Below are 21379 nucleotides of genomic sequence, written 5' to 3'. Positions count from 1 at the left end.
AATATAGTTATTAGTGAATAAGTTAGAAATTATAACGTCGTGCCTCATGCGGCACGTCTACTGCAGGAACAGTGGAAAAGTAGTAAGTGATAAACATTTTTCTTTCATCACTTTGTAGGGGTTATCAGCGATAAAAATTTCGTGAAGGTTTGAATTTATGTGTAAACATTGTTGCAAGTCACCAAGTGCTTTCTTTCTCAAATATTGTATGAATAAAGTCGGGGAACTCACGATTCGCGGTCTATGCTTTTTTTTTTCACCCCCATCCCTTTGATAGGTAAGTGGTTCTTACCACGACAGCGATTGTCGTTTGACAGTAAGGTAAATGTGTACGAAGTGTGCTTGAAATCGGTCCAGAATGGTTTAGCAGGAGATGTGGCACACACACACACACACACACACACACACACACACACACACATCCTTCTATAATTTGTGTGAATGGATATAGATATCGTTGAGATAAATCTGTTGTAGAATTATGCAACATGTTTTACGCTAAAAAATTACGACGTTTTCGGAGAATGAATATCACCTCTACATACAAATCGACATGGATTCCGCACACCGACGTCTTACGAAACTCTGCTCGCTCTGTTCCTCCATGGGATCCACAGCGTAGTGGACAACGGCGCTGACCTTGCTGGCGTGTTCTTTGACTTCAGAAAGATATCTGACACCGTCCGGCACGTTCGTTTAGTGGCAAAAATACGACCTTATCGTGTATCGGACCAGAATTCCGCCTGAATTCAAGACTTCCTTGCAGAGAGAACTCAACACGTCGATCATAACGAAAAAAAAAAAAAAAACGACGGATGTAAAGGTAATTTCCGAGGTACCCCAAGGAAGTGTGATAGGGCCATTATTGTTTACACTGTATATAAATGATCTAATAGAAAGCGTCAGATGCTCTTTAAAACTGTACGCAAATGATGCGGTTGTCTACAACAAAGTAGCAACACCAGAAGACAGTATCGATTGCAGAATGATACGCTGATGATTGATGAATGGTGTATGCTTTGACAGTTGGCCTCGAACGTAATTAACATGTGGGTTTTTTAGGTTAGAGAATTCCCTCCCTAGGCCCGACAAGACGCCTCCTGAGATGCGACAAGTTAGTAGTAGGCAAAACGCAACAGGGAATAAAAATATTAATGTCGTAATAGGAAACTGCCCTAAAAGGTATCAGATAGATTATATAATGGTAAGACAAAGATTTAGGAACCAGGTTTTAAATTGTAAGACATTCCCAGGAGCAGATGTGGACTCTGATCACAATCTATTGATTATGACCTGTAGATTAAAACTGAAGAAACTGCAAAACGGTGGAAATTTAAGGAGATGGCACCTGGATAAACTGAAAGAACCAGAGGTTGTACATAGTTTCAGGGAGAGCATAAGGAAAAAATTGACAGGAATGGGGGAGAGAAATACAGTAGAAGAAGAATGGATAGCTCTGAGGGATGAAGTAGTGAAAGCAGGAGAGGATCAAGTAGGCGAAAAGACAAGGACTAGTAGAAATCCTTGGGTAACAGAAGAAATATAGAATTTAATTGATGAAAGGAGAAAATATAAAAATGCAGTAAATGAAGCAAACAAAAAGGAATACAAAGGTCTCAAAAATTAGATCGACAGGAAGTGCAAAATGGCTAAGCAGGCATGGCTACAGGACAAATGTAAGGATGTGTAGGCTTATCTCACTAGGGGTAAGATAGATACTGCCTACAGGAAAATTAAAGAGACCTTTGGAAAAAAAAACCACTTCTATGAACATCAAGAGCTCAGATGGAAACCCAGTTCTAAGCGAAGAAGGGAAAGCAGAAAGGTGGAAGGAATATTTAGAGGGTCTATACAAGGCCGATGTACTTGAGGACAATATTATGAAAATGGAAGAGGGTGTAGATGAAGATGAAAGGGAGATACGATACTGCGTGAAGAGTTTGACAGAGCACTGAAAGACCTGAGTCGAAACAAGGCCCCCGGAGTAGACAACATTCCAGTGGAACTACTGACGGCCTTGGGAGAATCGGTCCTGACAAAACTCTACCATCTGGTGAACAAGATGTATGAAACAGGCGAAATACCCGCAGACTTCAAGAAGAATATAATAATTCCAATCCCAAAGAAAGCAGGTGTTGACAGATGTGAAAATTACCGAACAATCAGTCTAATAAGCCACAGCTGCAAAATATTAACACGAATTCTTTACAGACGAATGGAAAAACTAGTAGAAGCCGACCTCGGGGAAGATCAGTTTGGATTCCGCAGAAACACTGGAACACGTGAGGCAATACTGACCTTACGACTTATCTTAGAAGAAAGATTAAGGAAAGGCAAACCTACGTTTCTAGCATTCGTAGAATTAGAGAAAGCTTTTGACAATGTTGACTGGAATACTCTCTTTCAAATTCTAAAGGTGGCAAGGGTAAAATACAGGGAGCGAAAGGCTATTTACAATTTGTACAGAAACCAGATGGCAGTTATAAGAGTCGAGGGACATGAAAGGGAAGCAGTTGTTTGGAAGGGAGTAAGACAGGGTTGTAGCCTCTCCCCGATGTTATTCAATCTGTATATTGAGCAAGCAGTAAAGGAAACAAAAGAAAAATTCGGAGTAGGTATTAAAATCCATGGAGAAGAAATAAAAACTTTGAGGTTCGCCGATGACATTGTAATTCTGTCAGAGACGGCAAAGGACTTGGAAGAGCAGTTGCACGGAATGGATAGTGTCTTGAAAGGAGGATATAAGATGAACATCAACAAAAGCAAAACGAGGATAATGGAATGTAGTCGAATTAAGTCGGGTGATGCTGAGGGAATTAGATTAGGAAATGAGACACTTAAAGCAGTAAAGGAGTTGTGCTATTTGGGGAGCAAAATTACTGATGATGGTCGAAGTAGAGAGGATATAAAATGTAAACTGGCAATGGGAAGGAAAGCGTTTCTGAAGAAGAGAAATCGAGTATAGGTTTAAGTGTCAGGAAGTCATTTCTGAAAGTATTTGTATGGAGTGTAGCCATGTATGGAAGTGAAACATGGACGATAAATAGTTTGGACAAGAAGAGAATAGAAGCTTTCGAAATGTGGTGCTACAGAAGAATGCTGAAGATTAGATGGGTAGATCACATAACTAATGAGGAAGTATTGAATAGGATTGGGGAGAAGAGAAGTTTGTGGCACAACTTGACCAGAAGAAGGGATCGGTTGGTAGGACATGTTCTGAGGCATCAAGGGATCACCAATTTAGTATTGGAGGGCAGTGTGGAGGGTAAAAATCGTAGAGGGAGACCAAGAGATGAATGCACTAAGCAGATTCAGATGGATGTGGGTTGCAGTGGGTACTGGGAGATGAAGAGGCTTGCACAGGATAGGGCAGCATGGAGAGCTGCATCAAACCAGTCTCAGGACTGAAGACCACAACAACAACATAGTAAACTGCAGAAGCGTCTATAGAAAGGTCACAAAAATGCTCTCATTAATAAACGGTCTCAAGGCCCACATAGTACTAGGGACAGAAAGTTGGCTGAAACCAGATGTAAACAGTAATGAAATTCTAAACTCAGATTGGAATTTATACCATAGAGACAGGCTGGACAGTGAAAGGAGGGGAGGACGTGTTTATAGCGAGACAAAACGTGGAATAATCTCAAAGGAAACTGACGGAGATCCGATTGTGAAATAATTTGGGTAAAGGTCACGGTTAAAGCAGGTTCAAACATGGTAATTGGATGTCTCTATAGGCCCCCTGGTTCAGCAGTTTTTGTGGCAGAGCACTGGAAAATATTTCGAGTGGATTTCCCGACCATGTTATAGTTCTGGGTGAAGATTTTAATTTGCCAGGTATAGACTGGGAGACTCAAACGTTTATAACGGGTGGCAGGGACAAAGAATACAGTGGAATTTTTTTAAGTGCATTGTCTGAAAACTACCTTGAGCAGTTAAACAAAGAACAGACTCGTGGCGATAACATATTAGACCTTCTGGTGACAAACAGACCCAAACTATTTGAAACAGTGAACGCAGAACAGGGAATCAGCGATCATAATGCGGTTACTGCATCGATGATTTCAGCCGTAAATAGAAATAATAATAAAAGTAGGAAGATTTCTCTGTTTAGCAAAAGTGACAAAAAGCTGATTTCAGAGTACTTGACGGCTCAACACAAAAGTTTTGCCTCAAGTACAGATAGTGTTTACTATCAGTGGACAAAGTTCAAAACCATCGTACAACATGCATTAGATGAGTATGTGCCAAGTAACATCGTAACAGATGGAAAAGAGACACCGTGGTACAACAACCGAGTCAGAAAACTGCTGCGGAAGCAAAGGCAACTTCACAGCCAACATAAACATAGCCAAAACCTTGCAGACAAACAAAAATTACGCGAAGTGAAATGTAGTGTGAGGAGGGCTATGCGAGAGGCGTTCAGTGAATTCGAAAGTAAAGTTCTATGTACTGACTTGGTATAAAATCCTAAGAAATTTTGGTCTTATGTCAAAGCGGTAGGTGGATCAAAACAAAATGTCCAGACACTCTGTGACCAAAATGGTACTGAAACAGAGGATCACAGACTAAAGGCCGAAATACTAAATGTCTTTTTCCAAAGCTGTTTCACAAAGGAAGACTGCACTGTAGTTCCTTCTGTAGATTGTCGCACAGATGACAAAATGGTAGAATCGAAATAGACGACAGAGGGATAGAGAAACATTTAAAACCGCTCAAAAGAGGAAAAGCCGCTGGACCTGAGGGGATACCAGTTCGATTTTACACAGAGTACGTGAAGGAAATTGCCCCCCTTCTTGCAGCGGTGTACCGTAGGTCTCTAGAAGAGCGTAGCGTTCCAAAGGATTGGAAAAGGGCACAGGTCATCCCCGTTTTCAAGAAGGGACGTCGAACAGATGTGCAGAACTATATAGACCTATATCTCTAACGTCGATCAGTTGTAGAATATTGGAACACGTATTATGTTCGAGTATAATGACTTTTCTGGAGACTAGAAATCTAGTCTGTTGGAATCAGCATGGGTTTCGAAAAAGACGGTCGTGTGAAACCCAGCTCGCGCTATTCGTCCACGAGACTCAGAGGGCCATAGACACGGGTTCCCAGATAGAAGCCGTGTTTCTTGACTTCCGCAAGTAAAGAGCATATGGACTATCAGACCAAGTGTGTGATTGGATTGAAGAGTTCCCAGATAACAGAACGCAGCATGTCATTCTCAATGGAGAGAAGCCTTCCGAAGTAAGAGTAATTTTAGGTGTGCCGCAGGGGAGTGTCGTAGGACCGTTGCTATTCACAATATACATAAATGACCTGGTGGATAACATCGGAAGTTCACTGAGGATTTTTGCGGATGATGCTGTAATATATCGAGAGGTTGTAACAATGGAAAATTGTACTGAAATGCAGGAGGATCTGCAACGAATTGACGCATGGTGCAGGGAATGGCAATTCAATCTCAATGTAGAAAAGTGTAATGTGCTGCGAATGCATAGAAAGAAAGATCCTTTATCATTTAGCTACAATATAGCAGGTCAGCAACTGTAAGCAGTTAATTCCATAAATTACCTAGGGGTAGGCATTAGGAGTGATTTAGAATGGAATGGCCATATAAAAATAATCGTCGGTAAAGCAGATGCCAGACTGAGATTCATTGAAAGAATCCTACGGAAATGCAATCCGAAAACAAAGGATTTAAGTTACAGTACACTTGTTCGCCCACTGCTTGAATGCTGCTCCCCGGTGTGGGATCCATACCAGATAGGGTTGATATAAGAGATAGAGAAGTTCCAACGGAGAGCAGCGCTCTTCGTTACAGGATCATTTAGTAATCGCGAAATCGTTACGGAGATGATAGATAAACTCCAGTGGACGACTCTGCAAGAGAGAAGCTCAATAGCTCGGTACGGGCTTTTGTTGAAGTTTCGAGAACGTACCTTCACTGAGGAGTCAAGCAGTATTTTGTTCCCTCCTACGTATATCTCACGAAGAGACTATGAGGAGAATATGAGAGAGATTAGAGCCCACACAGAGGCATGCCGACAATATTTCTTTCCACGAACAATACAAGACTGTAATAGAAGGGAGAACCGATAAAGGTACTCAAAGTACCCTTCGCCACACACCGTCAGGTGGCTTGCGGAGTACGGATGCAGGTGTAGATGTAGATGTAAATGTAACGTACAATGCATACATAGGAAAAGAAAGCCACTACTGTACACCAACACTATTGATGACAAACTGCTGGAAACAGTGTCTATCGTAAAATATCTACGAGTTACTATCCAGAACGACCTTAAGTGGAATGAGCACACAAAAAAAGTAGTGCGAAAAGCAGATGCCAGACGCAGTTTCGTAGAAAGAATGTTAAGGAAATGTAACTCATCCACGAAGGAAGTGGCTTATAAAGCGCTTTTTCGACCGATCCTTGAGTATCGTTTATCTATTTGGGTTCTCTACCAGGTAGGACTGATAGAAAAGATAGAGCATATGCAACGAAGAGCGGCACGTTTCGTCACGGGATCGTTTAATCGCCACGAGAGCGTTACACAGATGCTCAACAAATTACATTGGCAGACATGTCGTGCATCACGGAGAGGTTTACTACTGAAAGTTCGAGAGACCACTTTTCGGGAAGAGTCCTACGACATATTTCTTCCTACAGCATACACCTCACATAATGACCATGACGAGAAAATTCGAGAAATCGGTTTACCGGTAACCGTTATTCCCACGCGCCATTCGCGAGTGGACTGTGGTAGGGGGGACCAGCTGGTAGTACCAGAACTACCCTCTGCGGTACATGATGCGACTGTAGATGGACATGTTTGATCTCCATGATGAACACTCAAACCAATTTGCTTTGAAATGGCTGTTCTTAATCAGTAAATAAATAAATACTACATTCCTCAATCAATATCATTTTAAACGATTCTTTTCCACACTAAAGTACGGGAATGACTTTGTGTACTTCTGCTTAGTCATGGTTGCTAGCGAAGAAACAAAGCGTACAATTAAATTTTGTAGCTATTTGTGTATTAACATAGGCATTCCGTACTGTGTATTTGTTAACTGCAAGCTCTTTTACAATTTGGAGCACTATTACCGAAGACCCTCGTCTTGTTTTCTGCAGGACGCCAAGAACCTGCTTTCTATCCTCCAAAAAAATCCAAAATCGACTCCTTAATTTTACGAGTTTCTGCGCAGCTGAAGAAAATGAATGACTATTTAGACTTTTAAGCCAATCATACCCGTTGTACTGATAGTAACGCTGTGTTCAAGGAACGAACTTAATGTACAGAAACATAAATATCTGCCCGAATCCAAAATTTGATAAAGTATTTTACTATATGCCTGTAAATGCTGTACGGCAAACTCTTGTTACATTTTTATTATTTTACACTGGATTATAACTTACTTTCCGAATGGTTGCCGTAGTAATGTATCGATCAGTACAAAGTTTGGTTAGTTCTTTTCTCAGTGTATTCACGCTAGGGATAAAGTGACATAGTATTCTATGACCAACAAGTCTCTCAACTCAGTTAGTAGGAGGGGATCAATAGTTACAACATTACAGTGAACTTAGTAGTGTGGGAATTACTTCAGATTAATTTCTGCCCCGTAATGACTCTCAACGAAGAACCAAACCTTAAGAAACACTACTGAAGTTATGTACATCGGTCTATCTGAACGCTTACCATATGTTTCTGAAGCTAATAGTGAAACCTAAGTTGGCAACTTGCGATGAAACAAGAGCTAACATGTAATGTCCTACAAAAAGAAATAAAAATTATTAAATGAACAGGGTATATTCTCTGTTGAAATAAAAAAATGCTATTCATTAAAATGATTAATTTATTACAGTAGAATCATGTATGAAATACGACGTTCAAAGCTAACAAGACAGAAAACAGATCCTACAAAACAGATGTGGATCACAGTTAACTCAATAGCAATGCTCGGTTGGCTAAGTTGCAGGAAGGGACAGAATTCTCTATGCGACACATTCGTCATTATGTAACAATGGTAAATCTATCTGACTGACTTTGTATCACATAACAGCGACTGTGAGCCACGAAACTGCAATAATTGATTAATTGCTGTCAGAATTCGGAAGAAAATGCCACTGAGGGCGTAAAGCAACACGGAAAAGGGTGAACGACGTGCCCAGCGGTGCGAAGAATCTGCAAGTGCTCGCCCGGGATGCCCATGCTAAGGCTCGAACATCGGACTTCGCCTCGTCGCCACGCATGGACCCCACTCTGGGATGCGCACACGACGCCATCTCTGAATTAGATCCTCTGCTTGGAGATCTGGAACTAACCCAGATGGGTACATCACGTCGTTCGCGAGTGAACTCTCTATTCCTGGGTTCCGAAAAGAACTATCCTCTGGTGTTCGGAGAAGGACTTTCCTGACCAGTGTTCCGCAAAGATCTTTCCTCTCTGATGATCCACAAAGCACTTTCCACTCCGGTATCCTGCAAAGAACTTTCCTTTCCATTATTCCTTATAGAACTCTGGATGTTCCTCCAAAATCGCCACTTTCAAAAAATGTTTCCTCTCAAACTCATCCTAGCGACTGCATTTAGCAAGATTCCTCTACGCCAATCACGTTATCAAAAACAGCTACACCGTCTCCTGCCACAATGGCAAAATACACTCCTGGAAATGGAAAAAAGAACACATTGACACCGGTGTGTCAGACCCACCATACTTGCACCGGACACTGCGAGAAGGCTGTACAAGCAATGATCACACGCACGGCACAGCGGACACACCAGGAACCGCGGTGTTGGCCGTCGAATGGCGCTAGCTGCGCAGCATTTGTGCACCGCCGCCGTCAGTGTCAGCCAGTTTGCCGTGGCATACGGAGCTCCATCGCAATTTTTAACAGTGGTAGCATGCCGCGACAGCGTGGACGTGAACCGTATGTGCAGTTGACGGACTTTGAGCGAGGGCGTATAGTGGGCATGCGGGAGGCCGGGTGGACGTACCGCCGAATTGCTCAACACGTGGGGCGTGAGGTCTCCACAGTACATCGCCAGTGGTCGGCGGAAGGTGTACGTGCCCGTCGACCTGGGACCGGACCGCAGCGACGCACGGATGCACGCCAAGACCGTAGGATCCTACGCAGTGCCGTAGGGGACCGCACCGCCACTTCCCAGCAAATTAGGGACACTGTTGCTCCTGGGGTATCGGCGAGGACCATTCGCAACCGTCTCCATGAAGCTGGGCTACGGTCCCGCACACCGTTAGGCCATCTTCCGCTCACGCCCCAACATCGTGCAGCCCGCCTCTAGTGGTGTCGCGACAGGCGTGAATGGAGGGACGAATGGAGACGTGTCGTCTTCAGCGATGAGAGTCGCTTCTGCCTTGGTGCCAATGATGGTCGTATGCGTGTTTGGCGCCGTGCAGATGAGCGCCACAATCAGGACTGCATACGACCGAGGCACACAGGGCCAACACCCGGCATTATGGTGTGGGGAGCGATCTCCTACACTGGCCGTACACCTCTGGTGATCGTCGAGGGGACACTGAATAGTGCACGGTACATCCAAACCGTCATCGAACCCATCGTTCTACCATTCCTAGACCGGCAAGGGAACTTGCTGTTCCAACAGGACAATGCACGTCCGCATGTATCCCGTGCCACCCAACGTGCTCTAGAAGGTGTAAGTCAACTACCCTGGCCAGCAAGATCTCCGGATCTGTCCCCCATTGAGCATGTTTGGGACTGGATGAAGTGTCGTCTCACGCAGTCTGCACGTCCAGCACGAACGCTGGTCCAACTGAGGCGCCAGGTGGAAATGGCATGGCAAGCCGTTCCACAGGACTACATCCAGCATCTCTACGACCGTCTCCATGGGAGAATAGCAGCCTGCATTGCTGCGAAAGGTGGATATACACTGTACTAGTGCCGACATTGTGCATGCTCTGTTGCCTGTGTCTAAGTGCCTGTGGTTCTGTCAGTGTGATCATGTGATGTATCTGATCCCAGGAATGTGTCAATAAAGTTTCCCCTTCCTGGGACAATGAATTCACGGTGTTCTTATTTCAATTTCCAGGAGTGTAGAAATGCTTGCCGCCAAAAGTTACTTACGCCATTAGTATGTCTTGAAAGACGGCTGTTCTTTCAGACAGCCTCTATTTCACTTCTCAGACTGTATCTTCCATTTTGCTTCTGAGACTGGATTTGGGCCATTTTTCTGCTCAATTATGAATCAATCAATATCTACCCACGGAAGGGTAATAACAATGTATTTGTCTGTGGTTAGTGCACATTTTGCATGAATTAGTTTTCTAGCTGGAAATAATTTGTCTGCTCCGACTTGCGCTGGCTGTAAGTTTGCTAACGAGTGACGGCCCACCGCAAAGGCAGAGTGGTCAGGCTGCTTTTCCCATAACCGGCCAAGCCGGAGGTAAGGCGGTACAATAGCCTCCCCTGACACCCGCCATACTGGCGCCGCACCCCTCAGGGCTGCGAATCTGTGGAAGTACGCTTTGGCCACTCCGGAGGTGGCGGAACTTATTTTCCACGAGCCAGTGCAGGTCCTTGACCAAAGAAAAATGGTGACGGTGACGCCACCAGACGCCATGGAATCGTGGGCAGAACACTGGCTCCCGTGATAGAGCGGCGATTTTTTAAAATTTTTTTGTTTTTTACGTCATCCACACCAGTAAGGTGTCCGCCCCTGGTAGCTGAGTGGTCAGCGCGACAGGGATCTCATGCCTAACGGCCTGGGTTCGATTCTCGGCTGGGTCGGAGATTTTTTCCGCTGAGGGAATGGGTGTTGTGTTGTCCTTATCATCATCATTTCATCCCCATCGACACACAAGTCGCCGAAGTGGCGTCAACTCGAAAGACTTGCGCCAGGCTAATGGTCTACCCGATGGGAGGCCCTAGCCACACGGCATTCACATTTATTTACCAGTAAGATGCATTTTCTAATCTCCCGACTCCTTCCTAATTCCATCTATAGTCCACATTAATCAATAAGCAAAGTCTTTCATGACGAGTTTGAGAGCAGCGAAGATTACAATAAACTTTCTAGTTTACTTGGCTTGTCATGTTGAGTTGGTTCCAGTTGTTCTTGTCTACGGTTCTGATTCTTAAAACTGAACCTTTTAGGTTGGATTGAACTAAATAAATTTGAATATCGTTATAGGTTATAGAAAAATTTCCGCTAACAGTCACAATAAAAGGTTATTTACTTGTCATACGGCCGGTTTCGGTCTGGTGCCCATTCTGAGGTTTTTATACATTCATGTACATGTTTTACATTGCTGGAAATCAATAAAGATGTAGCATCATTATTATAGTTACGCTGTGGTCACAGTTTTTCCACTTAGTTGCACACTTGTTATCATTTTCAAGTGCATATTTCAGTTTTATAAAGTTTAGCTGCACATTTCGCTATTACGACGTGCACTCGTGAAATGCACTGTATTTACATACAAACATAGCCCACTGATAGTTCTATACTAATATTTAAGTGCTTTGAACCATTAGCTGTGAAAGAGAAAAGCAGCAGAGCACTGGGAGGAATTCACAGCTTCTCATCCACCACACCAACACTCTGTCTTTACAGTAACACCGGAATGTTCTGGGATGGTGTGTCTGTTGGAAGCCTGCAGGCCAGTACTGACGAGCACCAGCACACTTCTTCAGAGAGTCGGTGACTGTCTGGGTGTCTCCATTACACTCACTGTCCTGTTCCAACATGCCAGTGAGGTGTGCTACAGGATCCCATGGTTCTGCTGCCTAGCTGGCCCCAACATGCCGGAGTTCGCTGCAGGTCCTTATGATCCAATGGTAGCTGCTGCTGATCCAGACATGCTCTAGGTCACTGTTGGTCTGGATATGCCACAGGCCACTGAACACAGAAGAGGAAGCAATAATCATCCACAGACAAAGACATAGAGTAGGACAAAGCAACTGAATTTGAAAAAGAAAAGGAAGAACTGCTACATGTAGTAATAGTAGCAAAGATATGTAATGAGTACTTACTTTTCTGATTCTTCCTATTCCACTGAGAGCCACTGGAGAATCTCGACTGCTGCTGTTGCTGTTGATGTTTGATGGTTCTTCAATTAGCTGACTACAACTGAGACCACATCTGTCTTATATCCCCTGACATCACAATCAAGTGACTGGATGTAGTATCCCTGTATTAATATTGGTTCCTGCCAATTTTCAGGTGGATGAGGGAGGAATGCAGCGTTCCTATTTGTTCCAGAGGGAAGTGGGAGGGGGGGGGGACTATTTGAAGCATACCACCACTCTGGTGGTGATATTGTGAACTACCTCAATTGAGCCTATAGAACAAAGTGGACAGCTCTAGTTTATTCTGTCTGAGGTAGTCAAATAGAGCGAAGTTGTCTCCTGCAATGTGGATTGACAGCCCATTTCAAAAAACATCAACAGCTCCAGCACAGAGAGTAGTCTCTATGAAATGTTAAATGACCTTCAGCCCATCACATTGTATTGCCATTATTTGCAAAAAATTATCCACTCCACACTCATCCATTACCACCTCCTTCCATTCCGCAGGTAGGAGGTAATGGATACAGTACTCAGCTGTGTGCTTATATAGGTAACACATTCATTAAACTTCTCTATGTCTGACACCAACATCTCCTCAATTGAACACATTATGACAGTACCTTCTCAGGGGGAGACTACAGACTGAGACACTGCAGTAACATTGTTCTGAACTGATCAAAATGCTCAAGCAAAATGCATACTATACCACAACATCTCACATTCTTTGTCCATCATCATCACACGAGTACTCCAAGTGAGATCCTTCCTGTCTGACAGCTCAACATAGACTCAGCAATTTAAGGAGGGGAGTCAATTGAAGAGCTGTTGCCATCTGGTGGAGGTATGTGGAACCAGAGCCTCAGTAAGATCTTGTTCTCTGCAGCAAGCAGACACGTGTTCCCAATGCCCAGCTGATTGACATATGCACAGGTGAACAAAATGGTGGCTAATATCCCAAACATCATTCCATTCCTTGGTGCTTACAGTTATTATGCCACGGGAAGTCAGTGCACATGTGAGCTCTACCCAAGTGGAATAAAGAATATGCATCAATATATTATTATTATTGACAGTGATTTGAATTTGGTGTCATGAGATTCTTCCTCTCCAGCACAGACTGAGTCTTTCACCTGCCAATTTCTAGATGATGGGGGAGGGGGGAGTTGTGGAAGGGAGGGGAGAGCTGGGGGCTTCCCAGAGTGGAAGGGCTTAATTAACTGATCAATTTAATTAATTAGTCAATTAATCTGATATTAAAAGACTGCTTGTATCAGCGAGTAGGTGGGGGTGGGTTGTGAATTTCCCTGAGGGGTGGGAGAGGAGGAGGTGGGGGGGGAGATGTGAGGATTTCTCAGAAGGACAGATTGTCTCCAGGGGGTCATAAATCAATTAACAGAACAATAGCTTTTCCCCTGAATGTATGCAACCAGCAGAAAAGAAATTCACCAGGACCTTCTTTGCCCTACTACTTCAGTTGCCATAGAGGGCACACTCAACAGGGACGATATTGTGCTTCCAGCATAAGTCATACGAATCGTCCGATCCATCTCCCACAGTTATACTACGACGCCACAGAGGGTGCTGGTTACAGGGACAACATCTCATTTCCACCTGACTTGCGACAAATAGTTCGCCAATGAATATTTATCCGCCAAGGGGATAAAAGTGGACGCACTGTTTCACTCAGCCATTTCTCACAATTGGCGTCGGTTACGTAGCAGTTTTCGAACTGTTGAAGGGCACTGTCATCACACAGTGTCAAAGTAATCATCCGAGTGTGGCAGTGTGTGTTGTTAACGAAGATGGAATTTAGATACATCATCGCCATTAGAGTCAGGCCGGAACTACAATTAGTTTAATGAGTCATCGTTCATTGAGTTAGGTTTAGACTAGTACTCAGAACTTTAGCCTCAGCGCCACACCTTCCTATCATCATCATCAGACTAAAGCTGAGTGTTTGAGTGTATAAAAGCTCATCAGACAAAAAATTACTACATGAGCTTGAGGAAGCAGTGACCAGTGAGACATTTATGTTTCGAGCGCTCATTGTGTATTAACATGAGTAAATAAATGTGAGGACGTGAAAGAGTGGCAGGTAGGATACTGCGCGTGAAGATGGATTTGTTGGTGTTTCGCAGCGCACTGTCGTCCATGTCCACAGGCAGTGGTGTAACATACGTGGCCACGAAAAACGACGTCAGAACTGTGGTCGGAAAAAGATCTGAGAGTGGCCGGGGACACGTTTCACGGCTTGTGAATCAAAATCGCTTCCAAAACCGAGAGAGACGGCTGCAGGCAGTGAAAGAAGGTTCGTCCCCCACCTGTCGACGAGAGCATTTTGCGACGGAATCCGCATGCGACGAACATATGAAGTCGGTCACCTCGCAAGAGACCACTGCTCATACGGGCACCTAATGCTGTGGGTTTTTAATGGGCTAGAAAGAATCGAAGGTGGACAGTATCTGACTGGTGGAATGTAATGTGGTCTGATGAGTCACATTTTTACCTATATTCAAATTATGCACGTTGTCTAGTGCACCGAAGGGCAAAAGAATGATTTGATCCCGAATGTGTTCAAGGCCAGGTGCAATGCGGAGGCGGGTCAGCGATATGTTGGCTGTGTTTTTCTTATCACGAATTGGGCTCGCTCACTGAGGTGGCCTGTAAGACGACCCTGCATGTTGGTTTAAATGTTGTGAATGATCTGGTGTTGCCTTTCAGTCAACATCTGCAGATAAGTAAGATACTGATACGCTTATTTTTCAAGACGACAACAAAAGAGTTCATCGGCTGGAAGTGTATATGACTGATAACACTTCCTCACCCTATTATTTATCGACTGACCTGCAAAATCACCTGACTTCAACACCACAGAAAATCTGTGGGGCATGTTGAAACGGCAGGTAAGACGCCCGCATTAGTATCCCTCCAATTTGGCGGAACTGTGCGATCAGCTCCTCAGCGAGTGGTTTAACCTGGATGCGACGTACTTGCACCACTTTGTGGAGTCACTTCCTAACCGAATCCAGGTGGTTACCAAGTCCAGGTGTGGAATTATACGGTGTTGGGCGATACTTGGTACGATTTCTCTAGGGGTGACTAATTTTTTTGTTCGGTTAGCTTACACGCTTTTAATAGATGACTTAATTGATGCTCGTCACATTGCCAACATTATTTTTGTTGGAGTCGAATTTGCTTCCTGCAAACTCCTCACGTCAGTACTGTACTGCAACTACTTTCTACGGTAGGTGGTTCGCATTCAGCTATCTTTATGCTGGGAGCCAGACTTATTTGGTGAATAGAACACCAGGTACATACGGATGTAGGCGTAGTAGCTGTGCCGCAACGAGAAGTCTCTATAGGACTGGCAAGCGCTGAAATCTGTACGAAACTCGTCCTCCAGCTGACGGCTACAACGCCACTTTCGAGGAGGATAGCAATCACTGCCTAGGTCACATCTTAATGACGACAGTCCGTAACAGTCAGAAAATGGCTGAGGCTAATGCGATCCAGAAGCGAGTGGGTGCCGGTGGGGCTGGGCAGTGATTAATTTCCGCTCGGGGAGAGGCGAGCGCGGCCGGCCGTTCCTTTGTCGGGGGGTGCACCGCGGGGCAAAAAGCGGCGGGCGGCAGCAGGGCCCCCAGCGGCCGGACGGCCGGTCTCACCTCCGCGGCGGCTGCGGGCGCCTCGCCTCGCCGCGCCTCCCGGACTCGGGCCTCTGCCGCGCCTCTTTGTCGGTCCGCGCTTCTGGGAAGCGGCCGCAGCGCGCTTATGATGCGAGTCCGCTACCTGCGCCGCGGCTCGCCTCAAGGACGGCCCAAATGGGGCGACGCCGCCGTTGGCGCCGGCCGCGGCTGGCACTTTCCTGCTGGCTCGCCGCGCTCCTGCGCTGCCCATGCCTGCGGCTCCAACTGCCGTCCACTCCCATTAATCTCGTCCGCATCGTATTCTAAAACGATAATGTGCCTCCAGCTTCAAATAATAGTTGACCAAGCACTGAATATACGCCTCATTGAAAAATTCGTGTCGGGGGACACCTTCAACGGCAAGCAATGACTGTAAAGAAACTCCTAAACAAACAGCCACTACTGCACTATTGAGTAAAACGAAGTATACGGCTATAGGTACAGAGAACCTGAAGCTGCCGCAGAAAAGCACTAATACATGTGTCCTCATAGGGCGGATGCGTGGATTCTAGGGCAGCACATACAAATGGAAGTAACACAGAATAGTGAATAGTAAAATATGTTACTCAACTTAGGCAACGTTGGTTACAGCAATTGCAAAATGCAGGTTTACCCTATGTGTCCTGCGGTGGCTACAGTTCCATAAATGCAAACTAAATAATGTTGTCTGAGCTAAAGTGTGAAAAAAGTTAACTTTCTGTCTTGATATACTATTTGAAGAACAGTTCCACACTATCATTACTCAGCTAAATCTCTAGGCAGGCGATCTTTGTTTCTCTACTGAAGAATAACCACTGTCTACCTATCGGCCACTGTTTCTACCTCACTCGAAGACTTAAAGTCACGGCAGACGTTTCTGCAGGAACTCTCTACCAAGACTCGGACTGACTTACATCTTGCAACTGAAAACTTCTGCTCGTGCCCGGTTACTTGGCCGCATGTCTCTTTTCCTGGTGGCGATGTCGCTCTAGGTGGCGCGATTCTGGGGGCAGCGCGGTTGGTTTGCGTCCTGTGGTATTCGTGCTGCGCGCGGACGTCCAGGGTACTTCTGGTACTACCTGTCGCAAACACTTCTTGTGTGGTATCTCGTTACACCACAACCGCACTACAATCTTACCGAAAGATCTCCAACAAGGCTCGAATATATTTGGTAATAAACGATGTCGATGGTACCAGAGCTAGCCTAGACACTCAGGGACGACAGGGAAGCAAGGCAAAGGTACATACACTCTATCCCATTTTCAAATATCCCTTTACTAAGGAAGATGAAAAGAGGTACTGTCGCGATTTATTTCCCGCGACGTTGCAAAGATACATCATAGAGCTATTACTGTTGCCTGACTCCCTAGGGAGTGCCTGACTTATTCTGCACAGAAACTACAGTTGACTAAGTTCCCACTGTAACTACAATATATCGTGCTCCTCTTATGCCCAGTGATTGGAAAAAAGCAAAGCTCACACCCGTCTATAAGAAGAGTCGCAGAAGTCATCCACGAAACTGTTATCGCATCTCACTGACACCCATTTGTTGTAGAATTTTGAAACGTATTATGACCCCAAACATAATGAGATATTTCGAACAGAATGACCCCCTCCAATGAGACCAGCAGCGATTTCCAAAACTCGAGCTTTTCTCACACGAAACGCTGAAACCCAAAGTTGAGAAAAATCAAGCACGGGACAAAGCGCAGAAAATAATTTCCTATAGGTGCAACATCAATCACTCACAAAAAAAAATCTGTCACTCATTTCTTTGACAAGTGCACAGCGCCACGGACATCCTGAAACCCCTGAATTCACAGACAACTGCCCAGCAGAAGCTTAGTTACAAAAATTCATTACTAAGCAAACAATGCAGAGATTTTCTTCAACCTCCTTCGCATCGCTCCCACAGCGATTAAGAACAAAGATTAGATCAACTACAGCACCCACATACAGTTAAACAGTCACTCCATAAGCGACAGGAACGAGACGAAATCCTAACAGGCGGCACAATGCTAAGCACACTCCCTCATGCACTTCAGAGTGGTGCAGCGTATGTACAGTATGTGGGTGTAGATGATGTACCGACGTTTCGGCCACAGTAACAATGGACCTTAATGATGTTATGAAATACTACTGGCACCACGCAACTTCATTTCTTACACGCTGTCACCATTCCTGCCCTTAAAATTCGTTACAAGAAGTATATATCGGAAGTGTCGTCGTTGGATCACTATAGGATGATACAGGATCACTTAGACAAAATTTCTATTCGGCGTAATGAATGACAGCTTGCTCTGAATGTAAAGAAAAAGTAAGACAATATGGAAGAGTACGAAAAACAGTCCTGTAAACATCGAACAGAGTTTTAGCAGTGCGCTGCTCGACACAGTCACATAGATTACATGTCTAGGTGACATTGAGAAGTCGGATCAAATGAGCCGGCCGGGGTAGCCGAGTGGTTCTAGGCGCTACAGTCTGGAACCGCGCGACCGCTGCGGTCGCAGGTTCGAATCCTGCCTCGGGCATGGATGTGTGTGATGTCCTTAGGTTGGTTAAGTTTAAGTAGTTCTAAGTTCTAGGGGACTGATGACCTCAGAAGTTAAGTTCCATAGTGCTCAGAGCCATTTTTCAGATCAAATGAAACGAGCACGAAAGGTCAGTGGTAGTGGAGGCAAATAGTCGAATTTGGTTTATTGGTAGTATTCTAGGAAAGTGTAGCTCATCTATGAAGCAGACCTCGTATAGATCGCAGTGCGATCCATTCCTGAGTTCTGCTCGGCTGTTTGGGGTCTCCACCACGTCGAATTAAAGGAAGATACCGTAACAATTCAGAAGATTGCTGCAAGGTTTGTTACCGATGCGTCCGGTCAATACGCGAGTATTACGAAAATGCTGACATTACTCAAATGGGAATCCCCGAAGGCAAGACGATGTCCTTTTCACTAAACATTATTCAGGAAATTTAGTGAACCGTATTTTGAAGCTGAATACACAACAACTATAATGTCGCCAACGTATATTTCGCGTAAGGACAGCGAAGATAAGAGAAATTAGGGCTCATTGTTGTTGTTGTTGTTGTGGTCTTCAGTCCTGAAACTGGCTTGATGCACCTCTCCATGCTACTCTATCCAGTGCAAGCTTCTTCATCTCTCAGTACTTACTGCAACCTACATCCTTCTGAACCCGCTTAGTGTATTCATCTCTTCGTCTCCCTATACGATTTTTACCCTCCACGCTGCCCTCAAATGCTAAATATGTCATCCCTTGATCCCACATAACATGTCCTACCAACCGGTCCCTTCTAGTCAAGTTGTGCCACAAACTCCTCTTCTCCCCAATTCTATTCAATACCTCCTCATTAGTTATGTGATCTACCCATCTAATCTACAGCACTCTTCTGTAGCACCACATTTCGAAGCTTCTATTCTTTTCTTGTCCAAACTGCTTATCGTCCATATTTCACTTCCATACATGACTACACTCCATACAAATACTTCCAGAAACGACTTCCTGACACTTAAATCTATACTCGATGTTAACAAATTTCTCTTCTTCAAAAACGCTTTCCTTGCCATTGCCAGTCTACATTTTATATCCTCTCCACTTCGACCACCATCAGTTATTTTGCTCCCCAAATAACAAAACTCCTTTACAACTTTAAGTATCTCATTTCCTAAGCTAATTCCCTTAGGTTAGTTAGGTTTAAGTAGTTCTGAGTTCTAGGCGACTGATGACCATAGATGTTAAGTCCAATAGTGCTCAGAGCCATTTGAACCATTCTAATTCCCTCAGCATTATCCGACTTAATTCGACTATATTCCATTATCCTTGCTTTGTTTTTGTTAATGTTCATCTTATATCCTCCCTTCAAGACACTGTCCATTCCGTTCAACTGCTCTTCCAACTCCCTTGCTGTCACTGACAGAATTACAATGTCATCGGCGAACCTCAAAATTTTTATTTCTTCTTCATGGATTTTAATACCAACTCCAAATTTTTCTTTTGTTTCCTTTACTGCTTGCTCAATATAGAGATTCAATAACGTCGGGGATAGGCTACAACCCTGTCTCACTCCCTTCGCAACCACTGCTTCCCTTTCATGCCCCTCGACTCTTACAACTGGCATCTGGTTTCTGTACAAATTGTAAATAGCCTTCCGCTCCCTGTATTTTACCCCTGCCACCTTCAGAATTTGAAAGAGAGTATTCTAGTCAACATTGTCAAAAGATTTCTCTAAGTCTACAAATGCTAGAAACGTAGGTTTGCCTTTCCTTAATCTTTCTTTCAAAATAAGTCGTAAGGTCAATATTGCCTCACGTGTTCCAACATATCTACGGAATCGAAATTGATCTTCCCCGAGGTCGGCTTCTACCAGTTTTTCCATTCGTCTGTAAAGAATTCGCGTTAGTATTTTGCATCCGTGACTTATTAAACTGATTGTTCGGTAATTTTCACATCTGTCAACACCTGCTTTCTTTGGGATTGGAATTATTATATTCTTCTTGAAGTCTGAGGGTATTTGGCCTGTTTCATACATCTTGCTGAGCAGATGGTAGAGTTTTGTCAGGACTGGCTCTCCCAAGCCCGTAAGTAGTTCTAATGGAATGTTGTCTATTCCCGGGGCCTTGTTTCGACTCAGGTCTTTCAGTGCTCTGTCAAACTCTTCACGCAGTATCGTATCTCCCTTTCATCTTCATCTACACCCTCTTCCATTTTCATAATATTGTCCTCAAGTACATCGGCCATGTATAGACCCTCTAAATATTCCTTCCACCTTTCTGCTTTCCCTTCTTCGCTTAGAATTGGGTTTCCATCTGAGCTCTTGATGTTCATACAAGTGGTTTTTTTTCCAAAGGTCTCTTTAATTTTCCTGTAGGCAGTATCTATCTTACCCCTAGTGAGATAAGCCTACACATCCTTACATTTGTCCTGTAGCCATGCCTGCTTAGCCATTTTGCACTTCCTGTCGATCTAATTTTTGAGACCTTTGTATTCCTTTTTGTCTGCTTCATTTACTGCATTTTTATATTTTCTCCTTTCATCAATTAAATTCAATATCTCTTCTGTTACCCAAGGATTTCTACTAGCCCTCGTCTTTTTACCTACTTGATCCTCTGCTGCCTTCACTACTTCATCCCTCAGAGCTACCCATTCTTCTTGTACTGTATTTTTTCCCCCATTGCTGTCAATTGCTCCCTTATGCTCTCCCTGAAACCTCTGGTTCTTTCAGTTTATCCAGGTCCCATCTCCTTAAATTCCCACCTTTTTTGCAGTTTCTTCAGTTTCAATCTACAGGTCATAACCAATAGATTGTGGTCAGAGTCCACATCTACCCCTGGAAATGACTTACAATTTAAAACCTGATTCCTAAATCTCTGTCTTACCATTATATAATCTATCTGATTCCTTCTATTATCTCCAGGCTTCTTCCATGTATACAACCTTCTTTTACGATTCTTGAACCAAGTGTTGGCTATGATTAAGTTATGCTCTGCGCCAAATTCTACCAGGCGGCTTCCTCCTTCATTCCTTAACCCAATTCCATATTCACCTACTACGTTTCCTTATTTTCCTTTTCCTACTATTGTATTCCAGTCAACCATGACTATTAAATTTTCGTCTTCCTTCATTACTTGAATATTTTCTTTTATCTCATCATTCATTTCATC

This window comes from Schistocerca gregaria, chromosome 4, assembly GCF_023897955.1.
Source record: "Schistocerca gregaria isolate iqSchGreg1 chromosome 4, iqSchGreg1.2, whole genome shotgun sequence".
Lineage (NCBI taxonomy): Eukaryota > Metazoa > Arthropoda > Insecta > Orthoptera > Acrididae > Schistocerca > Schistocerca gregaria.
This window is presented reverse-complemented; position numbering follows the sequence as displayed.